Source organism: Galeopterus variegatus, unplaced genomic scaffold (genome assembly GCF_000696425.1).
Source record: "Galeopterus variegatus unplaced genomic scaffold, G_variegatus-3.0.2 Scaffold4796, whole genome shotgun sequence".
NCBI lineage: Eukaryota > Metazoa > Chordata > Mammalia > Dermoptera > Cynocephalidae > Galeopterus > Galeopterus variegatus.
In genome coordinates, this window is record NW_007730907.1 from 42,365 (window position 1) to 52,742 (window position 10,378).

At 36.7% G+C, this 10,378-nt stretch overlaps 1 long non-coding RNA gene across 1 annotated transcript in view; it reads left to right on the top strand.

Annotated features, from left to right (window-relative positions):
- Positions 1 to 3,687, top strand: part of LOC103603797 — a 6,199-nt gene extending 2,512 nt beyond the window's left edge. Inside the window, exon 2 of the long non-coding RNA XR_551649.1 lies at positions 3,540 to 3,687. This is a non-coding gene — a long non-coding RNA (uncharacterized LOC103603797). The remainder of the gene's footprint in view (positions 1 to 3,539) is intronic.
- Positions 3,688 to 10,378: the final 6,691 nt, after the last annotated feature.

The window sequence follows — 10,378 nt, forward strand, 5'->3', positions numbered from 1 at the left end:
CCACATGTTCTCACTCATTGGTGGGAGCTAAAAAATAAACAAATTAATTCACCCACATACACACACAAAAAAAACCCGGGGGGGGGGTGGGGAAGAAGATATAACAACTATACTTTTTTGAAGTTGTTACAACAAGCAAACGGAAAGGACATTCTTGGGGGGGAGGGGAGAGAGGGAGGAGGTAGGAAGGTGTCGGTGATGGGCCATAATAATCATATACATTGTATATTGACAAAATAAAAATTTAACGAAAAAAAAATAAATAAAAAATAAAGTTGTGCTAGCTATGTAAATGTCTTTAATTTTTAACTCAAAACATTTTAATGTTTTTTTGGGGGGTGTACTTATTAATGATACACAGTATCATACAGACGTTTTCATACTGGGTGCCTGTCTCCTTTTTCCCATTAGAGCAGGGGCCGTGTCTTATTTCATTTATTGTATCTCCAGTGCCTGATTCATAATAGGGGGTCCCCGACTATTTGTGGAATTAGTAGTTGATCAGAAAGGAGATCAGGAATTATCTATGAATCTACATTTGATGATTGTCATTGCTCTCTGCCACCAGTTTCTGTTGTTAATCTACACAGAGGCCTCCAATTCCTTATCTGTAAGATGAGGGTAATAATAGCACCTACTCATAGGTTGCTGTGTGGAGTTAATGACTATGTGTGAAGCTCTTAGAACAATGCCTGGTGGAGAAAGCATTCATTAAACGGTAGTTGTTAGCATTATGACTATAATCATATCAACTTACATGTTTGCTACTTACTGTAATGCCTTAGCACTTGACAAGTATTATTTCTAACCTTCAAGTTTAGGCAGTATTACCATTTTATAGCTGAGAAAACTAGATTTAGTTATCACAGATTTGCTCAAGTCCTCACAGCTATGGGGTGACAGAGCACTGATTTGAATCCAGTTATGCTGGGCCCCAAAGCCCTTGGTCATTTACTATTTCAAGCTGTTTCTCTGAATTGAAAACCAAACCTTAGGAGTAAAGTAAATGCCACACCTAGTATATTTTCATTGTCAAGGACATAATGGCGAGAGTGACTGGAGAGAACAGCTCCCAGGTTTGGACAAATGTCAGAATTTTATGAAACTGGTAGTATGAAATAGGGAAGACTTGCTGTCTGCTGTCCCTCTAGAGGTGTAAGACACTGTCTGTATTGGGTAGATCTTAGAGCCAGAGGCCTCTGAGGAGGTAGAGGAAGTAGGGGAGCGAGAAAACAGCCACAGAGTGCTGCCGCCTTATCTTCTAGAGCTAGCGAGAGCTCCCAGTGCTGCCTCTCTCTCTCTTCCCACAACATACTTCTCTGTCACTACACTTTCTGTATTCTGCCCTGTTCAATTGATAACTGTTTCCACCCGTTTCCCTTTCTAGGTTAACAGCTCCTTGAAGGCTAGCATTATCTTCCTTATCTTTATATGAGCACCAAGAGTAACCAGCTATCTCTCCAGGGCTCACCACAGTCCTAATGAATTTGTCCAAATTGGCTTGACACATTTTCTCTCTTACAGACAGAGGTTAAAGCATAATTGAGTATTGTCGAGGCTGTTTCTAATTCTGCAAATGAGAACTATTGATAGAAGAGGATTTTTTTTCTGTCAGCAATCAGTATTTCCCATGGTTAAGCGTGTTCCCTTACTCCACAGCTTCCCAGTGGTTCCTCATTGCTCACCACATTACAACATAAACTCTCTAATTACTTTTCATTGCTGTCTGTGGCCCTGGTCCACTTTCTAGCCCATCACTCCCCCTGTCCTGTGTTAGTTATGCTGTGCTGCCACCAAGCCACGACATCTATCTTGCTTCATACCTGCCTTGAACTTCCCTGCATTCCATTGCTTTTGCCTCAGATGCTTTTTTCCTTTATCCCTTACTAAATGTTAAATCCTGCCAGTTCTTCAAAACCCATACTAGACACCGTCTCTCCTGGCCAGAAGTAAGTGCTTTCTTCTCAGACCTCTCAGAGCCATTTGGCTTTCTCTCTCTGTCACAAGCTCACATGTTCATCATGTGCAAATGTGTCTCATCTCCTCTATTTGATTGAAAGTTCACTCCATAACGCTGACTTCAGCAACTACTCCTTGCAACAGTCCAGTGAGGAACTCTCTTACCCATCTTGAGGATTAGGTTAGGCGACTGAAGTTCGGTGAGGTTAAGACAGTTGCCTGTGAGCATGCTGCAGGAAGTGCTGGATCCTGGACCCCTGGTCTGTTTGGCTCTAACCTCTATGCCATCTCCATGTGGCACCCCCAGTGCCCAGCACATAAGAGATGTTCAATAAGAAAGCATTGAGTTTAGTTGCTCCTCTTTGTATATTCACTGACATTTAGTGCTGTGCCTTTAGGTGCTCAATCAATGCTAGATGAAAACATTAATGAAACCAAGACCTGCATGTCGCATTTCATCAAATTGAAGACAGTTTGATTGTATGATTCACATTTATTTTTGTGCCACTAAGAAAAGAGTACTGATAATTAAAATATGGTACAATGTTATTTTTTCACTTAACATACTTTGTGTATATTAAAAGAATTATGTACTTACCTAGATATAGATTTGTATTATCTATCATTGTTAAAAATGGAAAATATAAATAAAATTGGTAGTAATTCTGCAAAGGACAAAGGAGGGAAAAGGAATTATAGTCATTTTTCCAATGATGAATATTTACTAATATCAAATTTACCCCCTGCTGTGTATCTGAATTCTTCTTAATTTTTGTTTTGCAATCTTTTTGGACTTATTTGAAAGGTGATTAAATTTAACACATGTGTTATTAACATACTTCCCATAACTCAGATGAAGAGACACCTGGGTGAATATCGTAGCCAAAATTTGCAGTTGTTACATGACTGTCACCTCCCAATGTAGTAGTGATTACAGGATGCAATTGATGTTAAGATGGGTCTTGATTTCATAGATGTTAAAAATGTGGGGAAAAAATATGCTTTTATAATTGATGACTTAAATCTATGTATTTATTCCAAATCTCTTGTTCTAAAGGCTTTTTAAAATGTAGGTTTCTTCTATTGTCTGTGTGGCTTTAATTTTCTGGGAATTGATTAATCATTTTCTTGGCCTTGCTAATAACCTCAGTTCTCTTCCTCACCATTGTGCCTTCTGATGATCTTACTGCTTGTCAGCTCTTTCACCAAAAAGTCATAGTTCTGGTGAAACAACTAGTAGATGATAGAAACTAAAGGCTGAAATGAAGCTTTGGTACATGAGGGTTACTGTTCTTCATATTTACCTTCTGCTACCTCTAGTTGATAGGGTTGCTTGTATCTGTTTTGACCTAATGGAGATGTTAAAGGTTAATAAATTCCTTAACTGCTTTGGGTAATAAAATATAAAAATATCCTAAACAACTCCATTGCCTTGTGAATAATATGTACTTTTTTTTTCTTATATAGTGGATTTATTTAAAACAATGTAATCATTTTTTAATCCAACTGGAAACAATATCAATTAATTATGAATAATATATACTTAATACTAAACCATACCTCACCTCTTTTTTGTGCAGATCACGGTTGGGCTGCCAAATCTGTTTGAAAAAATCTATGGACAATAGGACTGTTCGAGTGCCTGAGACAGTGGCCGATGCCAGACAATCCATCGATATGAGCAAGAACTCCTAAGCTAGAATAAATAGGAATATTTTCAAAATTTTACCTATTTTTATAATTATTATTTCATAATATAATTAAATGAGAACATGGGTGAATGAATTTATTATTATGACTAGCTTTACTATTGTAGTTCATTTTGTAGAACTATTAAATTTTGTAGTTCTGAAAGTATGCAATTTTTATTTTGGTTAGTTATAAAAATGTCAATCAAATATTAGAAAATAGTTAATATGATAAAACCTTACATATTTTACCTTATGTTTCTTTAGCAACTTTAGCAAAATGTTTTCACATAATCTTATGTCTGTTTACCTAGAAGGTAGGTTAACAACAACAACAAAAGATATTATTATCCTTGTTTGATGTAGAGAGGACAGAGAGCTAAAATGGCTTATCTAGGGCCAGACAACTAATTAGAAAGTGCACCAGAACCCGCGTCTTGTCACTACAAGTCACATGTTCTGACTGAAAAAAAATCTCAGACTGAAACTGAAGAAATTATGAATATCTTATTTTTAGCAGAAATTACATGGGAGTAAGTATGGGCAGAAATATTGGTGAACTGCTTGATTTCAAAGAAGCAAGCCTTTATGTGAGAAGTGTAAGTCTGAACACTAAGCCTTATAAAAAAAATTTCAAAATTTTGATTCAGTGAGAAGTGTAAGTCTGAACACTGGCAGAGAAGTTTGATCTCTTCTGACCAAACTAGAGGAATAAAGTAAAATTAGATGTCTTTTTTCATTTCTGTTCTAAGCAGAATGGTCTCTCTTTGTAATCTTTCTAAAGTAATGCAGATTTATAAATCTCTGCCTGTAACAGAATGGAAATCTTATGAATTAGGCTTCCATTAGGCTTCTCTGTCCTAAACCAGAGAAGGGAATGAGCAGGCTGCTGTACTACACAACCCCAGGGGGCGCCGTCCTCTCACGCAAGGACGGAGCTTCAGGGTGAGATGTCCCAAAGAAGGAATGTTCTCAGCACCACCCGTTACCTGTTATGTGTGGATGACATTTGTATCCTTATCTTTACTATCAACGAATTCATGAAACATAATAAAGAGGTGCACAGTATGTGCTTTAGAAATATAAAACATCAACTTATTTGGACTAATGGTGAGAAGCAGAACAAATTTGTTAAAAAAAAAAAGAATTATGACAAGTGAGTTAGCTTTCAAGTACATCACTGCATTTTGATAATTTGTATAAATATTCCTCAAGTTCATACAGCATTATTATGCCTGCTGGAGGATGCCAAAGTGAACAAGTCAAGGAGTGCCCTCAGGGAGCTCACCTTTTATTAGGAAAAGATAAAACATATGTATGCACAAATATTTTCCCTGAACTGACCAATTTGCCAAATAGAATTTTAAACTAATTAATATGTAAAAAGTGATTAGGAAGAACTTGAGGTGTCTAGTGTTCAGTTGACTCTTAATAACTCTAGAATGCTTTTTATGTGGAGAGTGCTATATATTTTTTTAAATGATCTCAGTTGGCTTTATTACAATTCTAGAATTGGGCAACATATCTTTCCATAAAATAGAGTAAATGTTCCCGCATGCTATGCTTTTAAAGTACCTGGTAGCAATTTATTCTCTGAATTAGCTTCAGTATTCTTGTATTCTTGCATAGATTATCTAAACTCTTTCCAGAGCTACTTTAATGATATCCAGCCAAACGGTCTAAAATTTAGTCTAAATTGTCTCAGATTTCAAATTAGAAAAGTTCAAATTAATGATGTTTAATTGTATTATGTAAATAAAATCTTCTAAACTTATCAAATGGAGGATAGTCTATAATTGGTTTGTATAAAGGTTATTTTTCCAGTTTGAAAAAAACAATCCTTTCATATTTTGTGCATGTACATTCTAGGTACCCATACTGCTTTATCTATTACTGCAAAACAGATTATCTGAGAACTTAGTGGCTTAAAACAGCAGTAATCTTTTGTTATCTCAGACAGTTTCTGTGGGTCAGAAATTTAGAGAGTGCAGAGCAGGGACAGTTTGTCTCTGATCCACAATGTCTGGGGACTCAGCTGGAAGATTCGAAGGTCAGGTGCTGGAAACATCTGCAGGCTTATCCTTCATATGACTGGCTGCTGATGCTGTTGTCACCTGGGGGTCTGTTAGGGATTCTTGGCAGCAGCACTCACACATTGCCTCACCATGTGGACTGGGCTTCCTCACAACATGGTAGCTGGGTTCTAAGGAGGAGCACCCTGAGAGAGAGTGCATGCACCAGGCAGAAGTTGTGTCCTCTCTGTGACCTAGTTGGGGAAGCCACACAGTATCACTTCCACCATTCTTTTCATTAGAAGCGAGGCACTAAGTCTGGCCATCATTTGAAGGGAAAGAGGATTTCAAAGAATTTGTAGGCGTGTTTTAAAGCCATCACAGTAACTGCTGTTTTCAGGTTAACTTACCAGCCCTTATTTCCTATCAATAGTGCCCTTTTAACTAAGTGTTCTAAACTTTTTAAGAGGAGCTAGGTTTTCCACTTGTATTATATTTTAAAAGATTCTTGTGTCTTGTTATGATTGCTCATTTGTCTTGTCCTATAACTCCCAACATTTCTCTTTTTGACTGTTGATTTAAATGAAAGGGAAAAATGGTGGGCTCCCTTTCAATGCTGTGTAATTTAGGTTTACCTTTCTTAGTCATTTTGACATCAAGAAAGGCATCTTCCTTTGCTGTACTACTTTATGTAATTGCTGGTTATGTGCTAATACTTAATATTGTATTTCGTTTTCACAGGTAAAGCCAACCTATAATTACATAGGTAATTCAGAACCACTGAATTCGTTTTTTAAGTGAACAATTCTAAAAGTTTCTAAAATCTTTTATCTAACTTTCACTGTGAAATATTGTCTAATTTTTCTGTCTTAAAATGCAGCTTTAAAGAGGAATTGGTAAAAGGATAGGAAAATCAACTACACTGTATATTGATAAATTAAAAATAAAATATGTACTCTTTAAAAAGACAGCTTTCCTATTTTCTTAATTTTTAAATAGCACATGAAGATCCCTGTGGTCTCCATAATTGTCATTCAGCATTTATTAGAATGATTACATTTGATTTGAAAAGTTGTTTTCTAAGGAAGACGGACTATATGTTTTCCCATCTTTGTCTTCCTTTTCATAACTCTTAATTGCTTTTCTTTAAACTACCTGAAATTTTGTGATAAACCACATTTTTGGATCAGAATATGTTTAGATGGCTTTCTTATTTATAGGATAACTTATCGTTCTATAAATGAAAAGTAGAGATAATGTATGTACATTCCTAAAAATATCCTGATTTGAGCTCAACACTCCCTCACAGAGGTGTACAACTATATTTCAATAAAAATAAATAGTCTATGAAATTAAGACATTCAGGCATTGCACATAAACTTTGTTTTTTTTTTTTTTTTTTTGTCTTTTGTCTTTTTTCCGTGTCCGGCAACGGATCGCAACCCTCAGTGTTGCCCCCGTACCGGACCGGGGACCGGCAACGGGATCGCAAGCCTCGGTGTTGCTCCCGCGCCTCGCTCAGCCAGTGAGCGGGAGCCGGTCTGTATGTGGGATCCGAACCCTCGGACGGGAGCGCCGCCGCGCTTCCCAAGCGGCGCACTATCCAGTGCGCCACCGGGCCGGCCCATAAACTTTGTTTTCTATTAGAGAAATATTGAAGAATAGAAATATGATTTTGGTTAAGGAACAACAATTCCTTTAATGTGTCAACACGTCACATGATATCAAGTTATTTTTATCAGATTTTCTTCTGTTTATAAGTTTCTAGAAACAGAAAAATTAGAAAACCAGCTGGCAGGAGGAAAGCATGATCACTAGCAGACACATAAATGTGGTTGTAACAGAACAGAATTGAGTTAAAAGATAACCTAAATCTACCAGGAACAGCTTCCTAGAGGAGTTGATGGGAAAGATCTTTACAGTGAAAGGCATCACTTCTCCAATAACTGTTAGTAATAAACCATCTAATAGATGTCTCATTCTTTCCTTTTGACTCACATTTGCTTATCTTAGTATCTAAAATATTTTCATTTAAATTTTAGACTTGATATGATATAGTATAAAATTAAGCAGTGACATTGAGGCTTTCTGGTTCCCCTTGGCCATCCGTTTCTGGCATCATTAACACTCAGTTTGCTTTACGTCAGTAGTCTTTTTGACTGAGCTGTCCCACTACTCTGCCTCAGACTGCCCTTCAGAGCACTTAGTACATACAGCAGTTAGCACTTAATACATCAGCATCTGTTCCCTGGTAGAAGAGCACTTACTCCTTTTAAAAGTAAGGGCTGGGCTGTGGTCAGTTTTGTAACCCTACTGCCTATCATAATATTTAGCCTGCGGTAGTTATACAGTAATTGATTTCAGACCTATAAAGAACATGCTTCTGGCCTTCAGCTCTGTGGCAGTCACTTGTTATGGATAGGACTACGTGAGCCCAATGTAGACCAATATACTGCACCTGCATTCTGATTCTAACTAAGAGTCAGGATACATAGGAATGTGTTTTTTGAGAGATCAGGTAATTTTCACTGTATTAAAAAGGGACGTTCAACTTGTCAACTCTTTTTTTTTTTTAAACATATCTTGGATGAAACAGGTTTTAAATGAGCTAAAAGCAGGTCCCTCAGCTGGCTTGATCTTGTAAGTTAGGGGTTCAGAAGTATGAGTGCTGAAGGCCCTACAGATGGCACATGGACCCTACCCCCTTGTGGTACTGGCATGACCATGCGTCCAGATGAGTCCTCCATCACGTGAGTGTCATCATAGTCCCCAGTGGTTTCTCAGCAATAGGCTTCCCACTGGTTCTGATGAGGATTCCTCAAGGCAGTGATAAAGGGAGAAGTGGATTGCAGAATATTTTCCTCAACCAAGCAAGCCAAAGAGTAAGAAATGCTGAGAAATGCTTTTTTAGTATTTGTCGTCTTAACCTTCTTTCTTTAATAGAGCCTTTTTTGTTTCTTATCTGAACTCTAAAGACTGAGCCTGAGAAACAGCAGCTAAGCTCTCATACAGTGTCGGGACAGCATGGGGTTTACCATTTGAAGACCTGAGTACTGTTTAAAAAATTATCTAAAACTTGGAAAAAAGCAAAAAGATTATTACTTGTCTCTTCAAAGTTGTACCTAGAAGGTTGTCTAACTGGGTCCCCTAAGGATCATCTGATGATCTAGGACAGAGGAGTTAGCAAACTCTTTCCTGTGGGTCAAATCCAGCCTACCACCTGTTTTTTGTTGTTGTTATTGTTTTTCTTTTTTCTTTTGTAAATAAAGTTTTAGGGGAACAGCCATGCTCATTCATTATTTATCGCTGATAGCTGCTTTTTTTTACTACAACAGCAAAGTTGAATAGTTGTAACAGACCATATGGCTTATAAAGCCTAAAATATTTGCTATTTGGCCCTATATAGAAAAAGTTTGCTGAGCCCCGTTCTAGAAGAAGGTAACTTTGACTTACTATATACTATTGATTAGCACCCAAACCCTCTAAAGTTAGATATTAGCTTTAAAAAGATTGATAAGTTGCAAAAGATTTGTTTGGTAGAAAAAGTAACTCCAAGATTTATGGTTTTCTTGCCCTGTAGGGCATTATCCAGTTTTGCATTTATCTCTGCAGTCTTATTACAGCATTCTTTTTTCCCACGTTGTGTGTGTGTATGTGTGTTTGTACATATGTATGTATATATTTATCAGTTTCGCATGTCCTTCTTTGAACCAGCTTTGTCATTCTGCTGTTTTCATGAATGATTTAAGTGAGTCTTTGACATGTGCTCATTACATATTTGTATGAGGGTCTTTTTCTTATAGAGAATTATACAATGACCACTTGAGGCTTGGCAGTAACTCATCATGAATTTCCCATCTTGAGGTACTCACTTAACCCTACTGGGCTTCAGGTTACTTCTCTGTTAAATAGAGATAATTATACCCAGTATCTCAGCCAAGTTGCTCTCTCACCCACGTGACAATACCCACTGGACAAAGTTTTGTAACTGTTTAAGTTAAAAGATGTTATGTATAAACACTTGTTAACTGCAAAGCACTATGTGATTATTGGCTATTGCTTCTTGATGAAATTTAGATCTTAGGTATTCAGGCATAGGTGGAATCTTATTATGTGCGAATTGCAAATTGAGACTTTATTCTTTGACTTCTGCATTCAGAATAGTTATTTTAAAAAGCAAATGTATAAAGGTATTAAGCCTAACCACTTATCTGATGAATGTACTGAAAAATGGAAGTGCTTTGTTATGTTCTATGTTAGAGAAAAACTTTACTGATAACCATACGTATTAAATCCTCAAGTAGATATGAGTTGAAAATGTTTAGGCTACAAGAACTAGAAAAGGTAGCAAATGACAAAATACAGCTGTGTATTGTTTGGAAGTGGTCTGGAAATAATTGATTGCCTTTTTATGGGAAGAAACAGCAAGGAGTGGTACTTCCTATAAAAGTAAAAGAAGGGAACTACATGTGGCTGAAAATTAAATTGTTTACCTTTTAGAGCAATATCAGTTCTTTCAAACCACACAGTTCCTTGTAATATTCCAAAACAAATTACCATATGCAAAACCTGTTTTAAAGAGGATAGCAGCACTCTATTATTGTACTTCCCATCCACTAAATACAAACATACTTTTTAAATCAAACTCAGAAAATTCTATTATATGTTTCTTGATAGCCCAATCTAATTTTTTGAAGTGTGATCATTGAGTAGACCTTG